At 45.9% G+C, this 16,523-nt stretch overlaps 1 protein-coding gene across 4 annotated transcripts in view; it reads left to right on the top strand.

The window, feature by feature from the left end:
- Positions 1 to 16,523, top strand: part of AMN1 (antagonist of mitotic exit network 1 homolog) — a 1,280,950-nt gene that overhangs the window by 37,196 nt on the left and 1,227,231 nt on the right. The window lies entirely within an intron of this gene.

The raw sequence follows: 16,523 nt of genomic DNA, 5'->3' as shown, positions 1-16,523 counted from the left end.
GATTAGATGTGCACTAATGGATTGAGTATCATTGATTTTCATTACCCATATAATGATTTTTTAATATTGTTAACTATGTGTTATAAATTATGTAATAAAATTGAGAATGATTTTTTTACAAACTAATTTGGGTATAGGTTTATATTTGTTTCAGACCGACCTCTGGTTTCTTCCCATGTACGACAATAATTGACACATTCATCAGAGCTTTCCTTTTGTTTATTAATATTGTATACCCCAAAGGGTATGAATGCAAGTTGTCTGCCATTGTGGGTTCAACCGTTTCAGAATAGTGGAATTAAGCAAAGAGCCATGCTGGAAGCTAGGGTTGTAGGTGCACAACCCTTAGCCGAGGGGTTCTTGTTGGAGACACCTGGCGGCCTCACTGCATTCAGTGACGGCCGCCATGACGGTGCCCCATATATATGGAGGCCTCTATAACCCATGTGACATTGTGTGCATCACAAGTGGGGCTAGTAGTCAGACAGGCTGCTAAGTTGATGCCTGTACTAAAAACTGAAAAAATGCGATGCACCGTTTAACACTAGCTCATGGTTGGTTGATATGAGGTGCCTATGACGGCCCTGATAATGGGGAATGCATTGTATTCATTGACATGTGATCATCGGTGTGGCTGTAAAGTAGGCGGGGCGCCAGAACGAAGTGGATTATGCACCCACTGGTTGATGAGTGCACCTGATTTTAATTGAATTAAAGGTCGGATAAAAGTTATTCTGCAATGAAACAAGGGCTGGTGAAAAAAAGGGGTGGGGAGCTAAGATTGCCCTTTGTGTGTGTGAGGCGGAAGGGTGCATGTCTAAGTTTGGGACGAGAGGAAGTAAGTGTGGAGAAATATTGCCCACAACTGGAAGTTGCCAATAATGGAGGCAAGGATCAGGGTGGAGGCCCAAATGGAGCACTGGAGTACGTGGTCCCATGGTAGAACCCTGGGAGATATGGTTTAAGCCACTAGTTGGTATAAGATAGGTGGTGGGGTGGTAATCACATGGGAGGGCCCACGGGTATGTGATAGGAAGTCATTTGGATCAAAGTTATTCTCAGTGTTGTGTTGCATAGGAGGGATAACAGTTGCACAGCAGTTACATGTTGACCTTTACAGGACTACATTGAATTCATGCTCTTTATTTAGTCCGGACTTCAGAAGTCTGTGCTTGCAGATCAATCTTTCCCTTTGTCGAAGGAATAGTCTGTCAAGGGTATTACCACATGCTCCATGTTGCTCACACCTTGCGATCACTAACTAAAGCCTTACGTTGTTTTACATACTGTTTCACAATTGACTAACTCTCAGAAAGCATACTGCGTTGATTGTAAATTGTACTCTGTTGTGCTCACAAATTAGCATCACTAAGAACACACAGCACTGCTGCATATTTTGGCCTGTTGTGTTACATATCTGGATGTCTCTGCAGGGTCACATTTGTTTGGTTTCCTTTATATATACAGCTGTGTTTCACATCTGCATGGTCCTTTCTTTTTATATACTGTGGTGTTTCATATCTGGGGGCCACTGTGATTGTGCATTGCATTGTGACTTCCTCTTGGTATCCTTTACATGGCACATGGAGTTGTGCCATTTTGTATACTATTGTGTTTTATAAATGCATGGCCACATATTGTGCTCCATCCTGCCCACAGCTAGATACCCCTAACTTGAAGGCCTTGCATTGTTTTACACTCCTATCTCAGCAGCCTTTGACACAGTTAACCATGGTACACTAATTAGAAGGCTTCAAGAAACCAGATTTTACAACACAACTCTACAATGGATGAGATTGTTCTTAATGGACAAAATAGACATCAATGGCCTCCCCTTTCAGTTCAAACCCACAGCCCATCATTACCTCTGGAGTCCCCCAGCGAACAAGTTTCTCACTGCTCCTCTTCAACATATTTATGACTCCTTCAATGAAGATCATACAATCATATTGACCCACCTGTTACAACTATGCATGTGACATGCAAACATATGCAAAATGACAGACAACAGAAACTTGAGCACCACCCTCAGCAACTGATTTACGCGAATACATGAATAAATGAATGAAGGCCAATTGCTAAAACCCAACACAGACAAAACATAAATGACAACATCCCCTCAGGCCGCTCCTGAAACGCCTCTGCCATGGCCTTTGGAAATTGATTACTGCCCTAAACAATCTAAAGTCTATGGTCAAAAAGTGCTTCTAGTCTTTGCGTACTCCGACATGTATGCCCATCAACTGTAATACTTCACTGATATGGCAAAAGCATACTGAACATAGGGTTTCAGGCACATTTGCATTTCATGTACTGCCATTTGGGGCTGGAATTGTTCAATGTCCAAATTAAGGAAGATACAAATAATCCCTTTAAATTTACAGTTAATAAACTGAATCTTAAAATCCACAGGGGATGTCATTCTGGTTTATTTAGACCGTCAAGTTTTCCATATTGCCAAAAATCATTAATGACTTTGTAAAATAAGGATTTCCTATTTTCATACAAGAAAATTCTTTATAAAAGTTAGCAGAATATGGATCCTTCAATTGATAGCAAAGCAGCTTAGGGCACTTGATTTCATTATCTAAACAGTTATTCTCTGCTGTACAACCATGTTGCTATAAATAGAAATTAAATTGAACACATTATGTGTAGAAGATTATTTCTGGTATTTGTCCATTTGTCACTGAAGTACCATTGTTATTTCCAGGAGAACTAAAAAAGAAAAAACAGGTTTGCAAGCTGTGGAAGTTTCATGCTGGACTTTCTTTGATCCTTTTGTGCCGTAATGAGAATCTGGCCCTGTAAGCGTTGCACGTGCTGTATAGCAGATGTTTGGTAATAATTCTATAACTTCTTCGAACATCAATCAAAAAGTGTTAGCTAGAATGTTTCAATTGGAATATTTATTCAGATCTGATCAGCCAGTACACAAAATGTTACGTTTCTGCAAAAGCTTACATTGATGCCAAGGAAACGGTTTGCTTTGGTATTCGGTATGTTGTTATTCCCCAACTACTTTAATATTTAGTCAAAATCTGTACACCTGAAAGTCATCTGCGAACCTGTATATAATCCTGTACCTCTAAAATTGTAAAGTACACCTAAAAAAAGTGCTTCTACCCTCTCAACTCTGTGCCATGGATTATGTCTGCCCTCTCCTTTGCACACACTGGGCTGGCCATCATCTCCCTGATTCTTTAAAGAATCCACTATGCAAACAACATTTAATTAGATATGGTGGACTACCTGACAAAAAAAGTAAATGGATCTAAATCACAGCATGGAAATAAATGCTAAATATTGAATTCAATTTTTTTAATTTTCAGATCAAAATTATATAAAAAAATATACTTTTTAATTAAAAACATTTAAACAAACAAATACCATCGAATTCAACTCATACTGAATCACTCCTACCATTCATTCCATTTTCATTTTTTCAAATTAATCACATATATTTTTTGTCCTATCAGTAATTAGCCACAGATTCCAATTTCCACAATGAAATAAATCCTCCACCAAATAATCTGATGGTTCAGTCTATGTACTCCTGGTCACACGGACATACGTCTACAAGTGTTTCGGATGTCTTTCAGGACGTCACCAATCTTTGCCCCTTTGCTCTTACAACCTTTGTCAGGACAAAATATGGGGAGTCTCTTTATTCCCATTAGCAACAAGTAGGGTGAGTAACACCACTCCAAACCATCGTCTCTCAAAATTATTGCGAAAACCCTCCAATCTCAATTCCTTCAAGGGAGGTTCTTTGGTCGCATCAGGGAAATAGGTAAATCAAATGGTTCAGATTCCTTCATCTACCTATGCTGTTGTCACCTTCCAGCCATTCTTTTCCAAAATTCTTTTTTAAATGATCCAAGGTTCTCTTTTAAATCATCTTGTTCTTTTATTTATTTGCGCTTCCGTGCCCGCCGTTCCTCGCGTTCTCCAGCTTCCAACGATTTCCCACATCCCACGTTGTTGAATACGATTTGTGAGGGGTCTACGGCCAGAAGAGGGGGACCCAGAGGTGAAGCTATCCCCCAACGTATATCTGGAACAGAACTTTTTGTTTGTTTGTTGAATACATTAGGCCCTCGAAGGCAAGAGACTTTTGTTAAGAGACTTAACCATCGAAGAACCTGATAGCTGCTACAAGAACTGTCAGCTCGTGCTGGGAACGCTTGAGCATGTGCTGTGCTCAGAAGTCCCACCTTATCCTGTGCTCAAAACGTGGGGAAGGGGGACCCCTGACTAAAGCCCATCCTGACGTATGATCTAGGAATGGGAACACTTCGTTCTTTATTGATAATCCTATCCCACACTCTTTCCCTAATTAGTTGTAAGGATTTGGCAATAGTTTTTTTTTTTTTAGTACGGGCCCTTTTATTTAACACAACGCCACTAGGACTGCCTTATTTTTCATTTGATGGTCGACGCTTGTTCCTATCTTAGATTTAGGTTTAGGTTAGGCGTTTTTCCACCCTGCATTCATTATTCAATAAACACCCTTGATCTGTGATCATTTGTGTCTGCCTTTACTGTTGCCACAATGAGTTCCTTAAACCATGCATTACCTCAACAAGAAGGGGAGGTATAGGGTCACTACCACTGAGCAGGGAGGCAATGCAGCTCTGGTTTCGGGCTCTACAAAACATAATTTCTCTGTCGGCTCTTCACCTAGCCGGAGAAGAGAATTAGACGACAGACGCTGTGAGTAGGCAGAACACGGTCTCCCACGAGTGGGAGTTAGATCAAGAAGTCCTTCTAGAGATCTTCGCCCTTTGGGGAACTCTTCAAGTAGATCTGTTTGCGTCCAGCAGCAACAGGAAATGTAACCTGTTCTGCACCAGGGAATTTCCTCAGAGAGGAGCTCTGGGGGACGCGTTCATAGTGGACTGGGAATTTACACCCCTGTACGCGTTCCCACCGGTCCCTGTCATTCCTCATGTCATTAAAAGTTTGAGGAAGTTCTGGAAGTTCGTTGTTTTATTTTTTGTACTTTATTGCGCATTTGTAAAGCGCTTATACATCAAGTAAATTGTGTTTCAAAAGTGGCAACAGGGAGGGAACATGGGAGAGAAAGGAAATATAACAATGAAAGATAGAGGCAGATCTACTAGGCCTTGTGAGCATTCATAACGTGCAAGTGCAGAGAGAGAAGGGATGCGGAAGCGGGGGGGTAAGTGCTAGGTGTAGTAAGAGGGAAGGGCTAGGGAGTAAGCAGCTGTTAAGTGACTTGGTCAGAATGGTCAGCTGCCAATAAATACGTGCAGGCTTGTGGTGGCATAGGCCAGTGGGTGCCAAGGCAAGTGCTGGGAGCTGAAGGCGATTGGGTGTGGGAAGCCAAGACCCAGTAGGACACATAAGGGCCATGGTCACCAATCTCCGCAACTGTGTGTGTTTAGAGGAGGGAGGAAGGGAAGGAGGAGGTGAAAAGGAAGGTCTTGAGAAGCTTCCAGAATTTGAGGAGATCCAGCTCAAGAGGAAGGGGAAGGCTGTTCCATAGGAGGGGGCCTGCTGAGGAAAGAGATTGGTCACCAGCTTGCTGTTTAGCAAAGCGCTTGACACACAGAGTTGGTTGCCGGAGGAACGTAAAGATCTGGAGGGAGAGTATTTAGTGATAGCCAGTTGTACATAGCGTGGGCCCCAGCCCGAGACAGCCTTATGGATGATGCAGAGGGATTTGAATTCGATCCTTGCGGGGCTTCAAGATGGCCGCCGTGAAGGGAGGACGTGCGTGAGCTGAGCTCCATCTCCCCTCCCGGGCAGCAGCAGAAGCTTGCCAATAAAGCAACCTTTCGCTGCAAATTTGGTGAGGAAATATCCCCGGGACCTGCAGGCAGAGTCGGCCTAACCCCCTCAGCAGTCCGGTGCGGATCAGCTGTACTTTCGAGCTGAGGCGCCGTCGGACTGAGGGAAGAAGGGCAGCACGAAATGGCAGAGGTTCCCTCGTAGTGCACCCCACACGTTGGGAGGAGCGCAGAAAGCGGCCTGGCGAGGAGACCGCCCATCTGCAGAGCGAGGCACCGGCGCCTGGAGTGCCCGTGTCCCCCGAACAGCAGAGAAGGCTCGCCGCCAGGAGACACGTGGAGAGGACCGCTGCGTGGACCCGAAGCTGTGAAGGATGCCCCCCAGCAGAAGACCAGCCCGGAGGTGCTCCGAGCGGGTCCCGCTGGGGAACGAAGTGACACGCTGGCCGAGAGCAGCGGCAACGTGCAGCCAGCGCAGAGGGGGCTGCAAACAAGGTGAGCCGTGCTCAGATTCGCCCGGGGACAGGGAAGTGAAAGATACCCCTCCCCCGGACCGCAGGAGCGGAGACCCAGGTCTGGGAGGCGGGGGGACCCACGGGCGCCATCAGCAGCCCTGGAGCCACGGCTCTGAGGAGCCTATTCGGGGCAGCATTCTGACCCAGGAGCCATATGAACACAGTGTGGGGGACACGGGGACACAAAGCGCGGCAAATAATACGGCACCTCAGGCCCTCATCTAAGCAACCGGACCCACCCCCCCATTCTATTGACATCCTATTGAGAGACTGGCCATATAGAGACACACGAAGCAGGGGACACGGACTGCCCTCTGAGAGGTGGTGGAGGGATTCCCCCCCCTTGGAGCCAAGGGCCCAGAAACGCACAGTTGGGTGGCCCCCCTCCCTTCAAAAGGTGAACATTTTACTAAAGTGAGAGGTCGCACAGCGGAGGGGGCCACGTACGACCCACCCCCCCTGGGAGAACAGCAGGGGAACCACTGGCCAGAAACGGAAAACGGGGCTCCTACAGACCTTCATCTGCCATTCCCCCGGTATATAGAATACGGGGAGGTGTTGGCAGGGCCCGATAAGGGACACCACACGGCCCCACCAGAAAGCAACCAAAGCATTGGCGCAAATGTCAAAATTCAGAGGGAAGCAAGGTCAAACAAATCCTCTGACCCAGCAAGCGAAACAAGATCAGAACCTGGTCCACCTCTGGGGAGGAGACAAAGGGATCCCAGAGAAGGCTAAAACGCACAAAGGACCAAAAAGTGGGCCGGACACGGATCCCCCCATTCCCCCCCCCCCGAAGAGATGGGCACGAAAGAAAATTTGAAGTTGTGGTTTGGGGAATTCCAGGCGCAATTTATGGACTCGATGAACACGCACATGGATTCCATGAAAAGTGAATTCAAATCAGCGCTGCAGGAATTGAAGACGGAAATGGCAGGGCTAGGAGAAAGAATAGACACCCTCCAGAAGGTAGTGCAAAATATGGAAGAAGAGATGCAACAAGTGGCAGAAACTCAGGAACATCTGGTCCGCCTAACAGATAACTTGGAACTCCAGTGCGAAGATTTAGAAAACAGATCACGAAGATCAAATATAAGAATAAAAAATATGTCCGAGACAGTGGAGGACAAAGATCTGAAAACTGCGATGCAGCAGGTATTTAAGGACATCCTGGACCTGGTAAAGGAGGAAGAAGTCCCGATTGACCGAATCCACAGAGTGGGGCCAAAGAGATCAGCAGCCCAAAGCGCTCGCCCGAGAGACTTGCTGGTGGCCCTTACCAGGTATACACAAAAGGAACAGATCCTCAGAAAGGCAAGGTCACTGGACCACATACGAAGGAATGGGGAAGACATTCATCTGTTTCAGGATCTAGCACAGTCAACGCTCCAAAAAAGAAGAGACATGGCCCAGGTAATGAGGGAGCTGGCTTCACGTCAAATCAGATATAAGTGGACATTCCCTTTTGGACTGCTGTTTACATGGGAGGGGACGCAAAAAAGAATAACATCAAGGGAAGAGGGTCTGAGACTGCTGAACATTCAGGATCAGGAAGATGATCTCCCGCAGGCTAGCGGCATGGACCCCACTGGCCGAAGGAATCGGTGGGAATGGAAAACGATTAATAGAAGGGTAAGACGCCCTAGCAGAAAGAAATAACAATCAGGGACGCGCCCCGAAAGAAGGAGCAGATAATCTATCGCAGCAAAACTAATGGGACTCAATCGCTGCAGAAGAAGATCCGAGAGTCCAACCAACTGGGGCCAGGAGGGGAAAGGGGTGATGACCCGGCTGCCATTGAAGTCATGGGGAAGGGTTTAGGATTCCCTTCAAAGTTATCCCTGAGAGTATTTGAGGGCGTGACGCACAAGGCGATACGCCTGAGCGACCTTAGAGAATCATGCCATCCTCAGGGCAGTTGTGGGGGGGTAAGGGGAACGCGCCAGTTGGGGGTTGCGCGACACAAAGTTGGGGGAGGGAGAGTTGGGGACAGGGGAAGACCGGGAAGTACTCCGAATCAACAAAAGGGGGAAAATAATCTAGTGAAAGACTCCTCCTACAGAAGAAGGGATGGGGATAGAAATCCTGACATACAATGTTAGGGACCTAAACTACCCAGTCAAGCGAAAAAAAGTGGAGCAATTCCTCAGGCAGGGCGCTTAATATATCGCAATGCTCCAGGAAACGCACATAAGAGCTCAAGACAAACATAGAATTTGCTTCAAAGGGTTCAATCACATTCATCAGGCGAACGCACAAGAGAAAAAGGCTGGGGTGTTTATAGCGATTCAAGATTCCCTGCATACGCAAGTAAAGTACACATGGGGAGACAAACGGGAGATTCCTGATAGTGACAATAACAATCGATGGTAGGCCTTGACATTGGCCATTGTGTATGCCCCTAACACGGGCCAGGACGGCTTCTTAGGGGATATGCTCGACAAATTAGAACACCAAGCCACAGGGGATATTGTGCTGGGGCGGATTTCAACATGTCATGGGACCCCTCCCTATGCAGATCTGGACCTAAGCAACGGGATCAGGGCGCCCCGTCAAACATTTTAAAGCAGAAAATTACATACCTCGGACTGGCAGACGCATGGTGTAACATGAACGGTAAACAGAAAAGCTATACATACTTCTCGCATGTACACAATTCGGCCTCAAGAATAGACTACCTATGGGCCTCAGTGGGACTCCTAGGGAAAATAAAACAGGCAGAGATAGACCCTATTACACTCTCGGATCACGCCCCCTTGTGGGCATCCATTAACTGGTCTAAAAATTATCCCCAGCTATGGGCCTGGCGCCTCCCAGAGGACATAATTAGAGACCAGGTATCGGGACAGACTCTCAGAGAGCACATCATAGACTATCTGGCTTGTAACGACCTCCCGGATAAAAATAAGGGAACACTGTGGGATGCCTTAAAGGCGGTAACAAGGGGACATCTCATAGCACTCAAATCTCAGAGAGAGAAATTGAATCGCCAATGGGAAAAGGAACTAGAGGCAAAAATAGGTGTGATTCAAGATGAATTGGTTCAAACCCCAACCAGAAAACTCACAAGAACATTAAGACCTGTCCAAGGGCAACTGGAAGTACTCCGCACTAAAAAGGCAGAGAGGGCTCTCCTCCACACAAAACACTGGTACTATGTGAAGGCGAATATATCCGACAAACCTTTAGCGAGACAATTGAAAGGTAAGCAGCAGGCACAGACAATAAGGGCTTTAAAAGACGAGTCAGGCCAGCTCAAGACCTTAACCTCTGATATAGGAGATATATTCCAAAGATTCTATCAGAAACTGTACTCCACAGATCTCCCGAGGAAGGAACAGCAACAAGAAGCTTTTCTTGCAGGGGTACAGCTCCCTGTGTTATCAGAGGACGACAAACAAACTTTAGACAGGGAAATCACCATTGAAGAGGTCTATGCCGCAATTCAGTCCCTCCCGAAAAATAAAGCCCCAGGCCCGGACGGATATACGGCACTCTTTTATAATACCTATAAAGATATTCTTGCCCCGCCACTCTCAGCCATGTTCAACACGTTTAAGGGAAAGGGAAACGTGACCCAAACCATGAATGAGGCAAAAGTTTTGGTGTTCCATTAAAAGGGGAAGGAAGAACAACTAACCAGTGAATCAACTTGGATGCAAAGCTGTACACTAAGATCTTAGCAGCAAGACTGGCACCACTCCTCCCTAAATTGATCCACCAAGACCAATCCGGGTTTGTCCCAAATAGGCATACTCTCGATAACATACGTAGAGTATTGCACCTGGTGGAAAAAATTGGAATCAGTCGCCCGCAGCCCTGGTAGCCCTGGACGCGGAGAAAGCGATTGAACGAGTATAATGGTCATTCCTATTTCGGATACTGGGGAAAATGGGAATGGGTAAGGGAAATATAGATATGATCCGCTGACAAGAAAATGAGGAACCTTTGGGTGGGTATTCCTTTGGTTGGACCTCAGCGCCCTTGAATTTCTTTTCGTGTGAATTGTCTTAATGGTCGCATGGAATAGTAACAACGGAGTACTAGGTTCCTCTACTCCGTTAAGTTGAAAGACAAAAATTTGACAGTTACTTGAGCATTAAGCCCATGCGCCCACGTCTTTCTGAGAGTGCAAAAATCACAAAAACTCCTTTCTCCGTTTCCCTATGTAGTTAATGGGAGTTTTTATTATTACAACAATGCCCTCTGTGATAACACGTGTTTCGACGGGTTCTCCGTCTTTCTCAAATCAGGGCTTATTATTTTAGCAAGTTCACAAATTAAAAGATGTATATTTATGTAATTTTCAAACAGTCACTACACAAACATGAAAAATCCATTCATAGATAATAACCATTGAGGGAGGGGAAAAGGGTAGGAGTGTTTAGGAATGAGAGAAAAAAACATCAAAAAGAAAAAAGAAAATAAAAGGTAAAAAATGAAATTTTTGTTAGTTACTTTGGTATATATTTCGAACATTGTAGACATTCATCACTCACTCTTTTCTTATTTTACTAAGTTTGCATTTACTTGACCATTTTAATAATAAAAGGTTTGTATGGTATTAGGGTTCAGGAGCTTACCCAATGTTACTTGTTCTCGTTTTTATCTCTGTCGTGTGTTTCAAGTCACGGGTTAAATCCCAAGTTAATTGAAAAAGTACATAAAAGTGATAAGTACAAACGTGTCCTGTTCCTGCACTAATCCCATTTTAACTTTTAATTTATCTTGCATTATAGACGATGTGCGCTAGAATCTACCGATTTGGTTGGTTTACTTCTAGAATTCCCCGTATTATATTACACCCAGATTAATGTTGAGAGAAAAGCCCCCAAGCACTGGCTACGCTTTGTTTTGGTATTGCTACCACGCAGTCATTCAATGTTTAATGTATTTCATAATTTCTTTTTTTATATATTTGTAACTGTTGGCATCGCTAGTAGAACACGATCAGAATCACGTGTTTGCTCGTGTGTTTATAGAACTTTGCCTGGGAAGCCCCCCATGGACGCTTACCTTCTGTTCTCGTACGAATGTGTCCTAGTTCGCTCCACGTCCCTGCTAGTTTCTGTTCTATACATACAGCTGTTGCTTAGCAACCTGATTCAACTTCCTGTTTCTTTATCGGCGACCATACTTTGGGCTCAATTCCTAGTTAGTATGTGAAAGTGTGTGCTGTCAATCAGTCATGTATTTGTGTTTGTCTCACATCAATGTTTTCACTGTACTCGCTGATCGAGCTTAGTAAAATTAAAGTAAAGAAGAAATGTAAAATGATATTTTAGACAAAGTCATGTGATCCATTATTCTCATTAATCTTTGTTTACCAATTTGGCGGCCATGTTTTAAGCAGCATAGTGATATGTGTTGTACTATTATAGTCTTTCTAGTATCGTTCTTGTTGATACTTTATTAGCTAGATTTGATTTTTGCTATATTTGACTTCTGATGAAGTAAGGATTGTGCTAAATTGGCATATGGTGTTTGAATGAGTAAAGCGTGGCAAGAACGGGTGCCAGTTTGTATTTTACTTACAACATTTTTCTAAGAAAGTCATTAAGCCTAAACAGTCATGCTGGCTGTTGCCCCTTAAGGGGTCTCCCAACACCCCATACAATACATTAACATTTGTGATACATATCATCAAGTCACAAGAAAGAGGCCATTTTGTTGTCAGAGTTCAGGCCCCTCTCTACTGAACGAAATTTGCATATTAATTTTGCTTCTTCTTGTCTGAGCTTCATTTCCTGGTCTCCACCTCTTGGTCCTAATAGCACTCGCTTCAGACCTACGAACCTCAGCATTCTTTTGTCACTTAACTGGTGATTCTTTTGCCAGTGTTGGGCCAGTGGAAAGTTTATATTCTGACTTCCAATACTTGATAGCTGTTCTCTTATTCTTATTCTTAGTTGTCTAATTGTGCTACCTATGTAAACTTCTTGACATTGGCAAATTCTCATAAACCACATATTTTGTTTTTCAGTTAATCTGATCTACAATCTGGTGTGTGATACCATATTTGTCTTTAAAGATAGATCTGTTGTCTGATGCATAATTACACATTGAGCATGCGCCACATTTTCTAAAGCCTTTTGGTGGCGGTGGTAGCCATGTTATTGGATTGGTATTCTTGATCTCTGGAAGAAAAGAGGGACTCAAGATGTTCTTAATTGTTTTTGCTCTTTTGTAGATCAAAGATGGACTCTCTTCAATGTATTTCTTCACGTTGGGGTCTAATAGTAGTAAATGCCAGTTCTTTTTGAGTATTCTCCGGAGGACCCCCTTGTCATCACAATACGTGGTAATGAAGCTTATTTTCTCTTTACCCTTTGGATCCCGTTTGTTGCTGGTTAGGGTGCTGTCCCTGTTAAGTTGTTTGGCCTTCTCTTGCGCTTTCGCTATGGTTTTCTTTCCGTAGCCTCTTGCCCTGAACCTCCTTGTTAATAATTTGCATTCATTTTCAAAAGTGTCTGGTTCAGAGCAGTTTCTGCGAACTCTAATGAATTCTCCCTTTGGTATGTTCTGGATCACTGGATAATTTTTTTAGATATGATCCACGCCAATTATAACTCCCCGTCCATAAGGATAGCGGTAAACTGAGGTCTATCGGAAACAGTGCAATTAGAAAGAGGGACGAAACAAGGGTGTCCGCTTTACCCCCTCCTATACGCAATATACCTAGAACCCCCATTGGCAAAAATTAGAGAACTCCCGGATATAAAGGGTATAGAGATGGCAGGACAGGCGCACAAAGCGGTAGCGTATGCAGATGACATGCTAGTGGCACTAGGGGACCTGGGAAATCGCTCTCTAATTTAATGGAAGTCATAGAAACGTTTGGCGAGATCTCTGGGCTAAAAATAAACAGGAAGAATTCTGAAATACTGATCCTGGCAGGGAATAGAGAAGAGATCCGAGCAATTGCAATGGAACTCCAACTGAAAATAGCGACCACAGGAATTAAGTATCTGGGAATCACGCTCACGGGGAGATTAGACAAACTGTATGCCCATAATTACCTACAACTTCTAGCTAATATCAAAAAAGACCTACTAAATTGGAACCCATTAACAACCTCCTGGTGGGGCAGAATTACAGTGGTGAAAATGACGATACTCCCAAAACTAATGTACCTATTCCAAGCCCTGCCGATAAGACTCCCCCCAGCGTTTTTTTTTTTTAACTTGTTTATTTATGGTTAGCGCACAGGAAAACAAATTAGCATATCAGATCGACACTTCATAACAGCATTAATATATAGTTGTATATCCCCAGACACCCGCTCCGACCCTTTAGTTCCGGCAGTCTCCTGAGGACTATCTCTTAGCCCGTTAAGTCCGACCTCTGACTCATCAGCCCCTGTTATCCCTTACACCGCTCCGTCTTCCTTCTCTATCTCCGTGCTTACGTCACCAGATCCTGATTCTGGCTATCCTCCGGGGCCTGCTCCTCTATCGATTGAGTCTGTTCTCCATCGCCGCCCGGATGGCATTCATCACTAGGCGTGGTTTGTATGTCAGCGCCGGGAAGCGCAGGTCATAGTTTATCACCGGGGACCAAATGTTTGTGAAACGGTGGAGGCGACCTCTATTTGCTGCCATGATTTTCTCAGCGATGAATATGTCCCAGATCTTCAACCACCACAGCACTGTTAAGGGGCCTTCCGGAGACTTCCATGTCCGGGCTATTGTGATTTTAGCAGCCAAGAGCAATTGAGTGATGAGGGCCGCGAGCGCGCCCGCTTTTGGGTAAATGCCTGGAATTGGGGTCCCCAGCAGGAGTGGTTCCGGTTCTAGTGGCATCAAGATCTGGGTAATGTCTGCGATGATAGCTATACATTGGGCCCAAAAGACCGATACCACCGGGCACGACCACCACATGTGTAGGTAAGAGCCTGGCGAGCCACAGCGACGCCAGCACCGTGGGTCCAGCGACTGACTGAAGTGGTGTAGTTGAAGCGGTGGGAAATACCATCTCAAGAGAAGTTTATGTGCGCATTCTCGGTTGGTGATGCAGAACGAAGCTGAATGCGTGCGGGAACAGATATCAGTCCAGGCTTGATCTTGGATCGGATGCCCTAGGTCTTTCTCCCACTGCGACATATATGTTGCTCTGGCTGACAATAGGTTCACCTGGAATAGTCGGTGTAGCGTCGAGATCCGCCCTTGGGCTGGAGGGTCGGCTATCGTTAGTTCCAAGGCGTCAGGTCTCGGGTGGCAGCCTCTCGTGTTTGGGGGTGTGAGCACCAGTGCCTGATTTGGCAGTATGAGAACCTGTCTGACTCAGAGAGATTAAACAATCTTTTGCATTGGACGAATGTCAGTGGCTGGGATCCTTCAAATAGTTGGCCTAGGGAGCTGAGGCCTCCGGCGATCCAGTTTCTGAAGTTCGAGGGGGAAGATCCAGGTGAGAATGCCGGATTGTGGAAGACTGGAGCTGAGGGGCCTTGGTCTCTCGGGATGCCTCTGAATTTGCGGGCCCAATCCCATGCCTTCAACGTCTGCTTGGTCGAAGATAACATGGCTGGCCACGACCGCCGGAGTGCTGTTGGCAGGTGCAGGGGGAGAGGTAATCGGGATTGTTCTACGTCCATCCATTTGGGGCGGCCTGATGCTATGGTCCAAGCCCGGGTGTGAGCTATCTGCGCCATTTGGTATTTTTGGAGGTCCGGGACCCCCAAGCCTTCCTGGTCCGAGGCACAAAGCATGGTCCTCCGTCGAATGCGAGCTTTCTTCCCCCTCCATATGAATTCAAATATCTTCCTCTGCAGTCGCTGCAGCTGGGGGCGGGGGACTATGATGGGAAGGGCCGAACTGGCGTACAGAAATCGAGGCAATAAGTTCATTTTACAGGCCGTGATGCGCCCCATTAGTGATATTTCTTGAGTGAGCCAGGCGTCCAGGTCTTTTTCCAGCGTTTTGATCAGGGGCAGGAAGTTAATCCGATAAGTGTCACCAGGGCTAGCGGGGATCTGCACCCCGAGGTAGGGGATGGAAGTTTCACTTAGTGGGATTGCGCACTGGGCGCTGAAGGATTCCTTGTCTCTTTGATCCAATCCTATCCCCAACGCTGTTGATTTCACAAAATTGATGGCAAATCCGGACACCTTCCTGAATCTGTGGATTTCCACTAGGGCGGCTCTTAAGGACTGGGAGGTGTCTGTGATGGTTAGCATCACGTCGTCAGCGTAGAGCGCAATCTTATGCTGGGTGGAGCCCACTTGGAGACCTTTGATTCTGGTGTTGAGCCGAATCCGTTGGGCCAGGTGTTCCATAACCATAGCAAAAAGTAGGGGAGAGAGGGGGCAGCCCTGTCTAGTGCCGTATGTTAAAGAGATCGGGCTGGTTAGTAGGCCGTTTACTCGGAGAAGGGTAGTCGGGGTTTGGTAGTTCGCTAAGATTAGCTTTACGAAGGTGGGCCCCATGCGGAACGATTCCAGGGTAAGGCGTAGGAACGACCAGTCCACTTTGTCAAAAGCCTTGGTCGCGTCCAAGGCTAGCAGGGAGAGTTTCTGCGAGCCTTGCCTCGCTATCTCGACCAGGTTGAGGACTCAACGAGTGTTATCCGTGGTGGCTCTGTTTAGAATAAATCCCGTCTGGTCCGGGTCTTAAATGTCCGGGAGAAGCTTCGCTAATCGGTTTGCCAAGACCTTCGAATAGATATTCGCATCCAGGTTTAATAAGGAGATGGGACGATATGCTGCGATATCTCTGGGGTCTTTTCCTGGCTTCAGCGCTAGTACTGTGATCGACTCTTTCATCGATGGGGTTGTTGATCCAGAGATGGCGAAGGAGTTGAAGAGGGTCGTCATTGGTGCTAGCAGCTGGGGCCAAAAGAGTTAGAAAAATCGGGACGAGAAGCCATCCGGGCCAGGGGCTCTAGTTTTCAAGCTTTTAACAGTCTCGTCGATCTCTTCGCCGGTAATCGGGGCCTCCAATTCTTCTCTACTTGCCTCTGAGAGTTTGGGTAAGGCGGCTTCCCGCAGGTAGGACTGCTGCTCTCCACAGGGTTTTGGAGTCGCTGTCATAGTCTCGGTTACGTGAGCCTCTGCAATTCTCAACTTATCCTGATCTGCGAACTGGACTACACCCTGGGGATCTCGGAGGCCTAGAATAGTATTCCTCCTCTTGATTCTTGCCAGTTTTTCCACCAGGAATTTATTCGCCTTGTTTCCTCTAGCGTAGTAACTTTGCTTTGTTTTGGTTAGAAGCTGGGCTGTGTCCTCCGCATAATGGGCCTCTAATTTCTTTCG

The sequence above is a fragment of the Ambystoma mexicanum genome, chromosome 12, assembly GCF_040938575.1.
Source record: "Ambystoma mexicanum isolate Mex_15411 chromosome 12, UKY_AmexF1_1, whole genome shotgun sequence".
NCBI lineage: Eukaryota > Metazoa > Chordata > Amphibia > Caudata > Ambystomatidae > Ambystoma > Ambystoma mexicanum.
The sequence above is the reverse complement of the archived record's forward strand: the minus strand, read 5'-3'. Positions and strand labels throughout refer to the sequence as shown.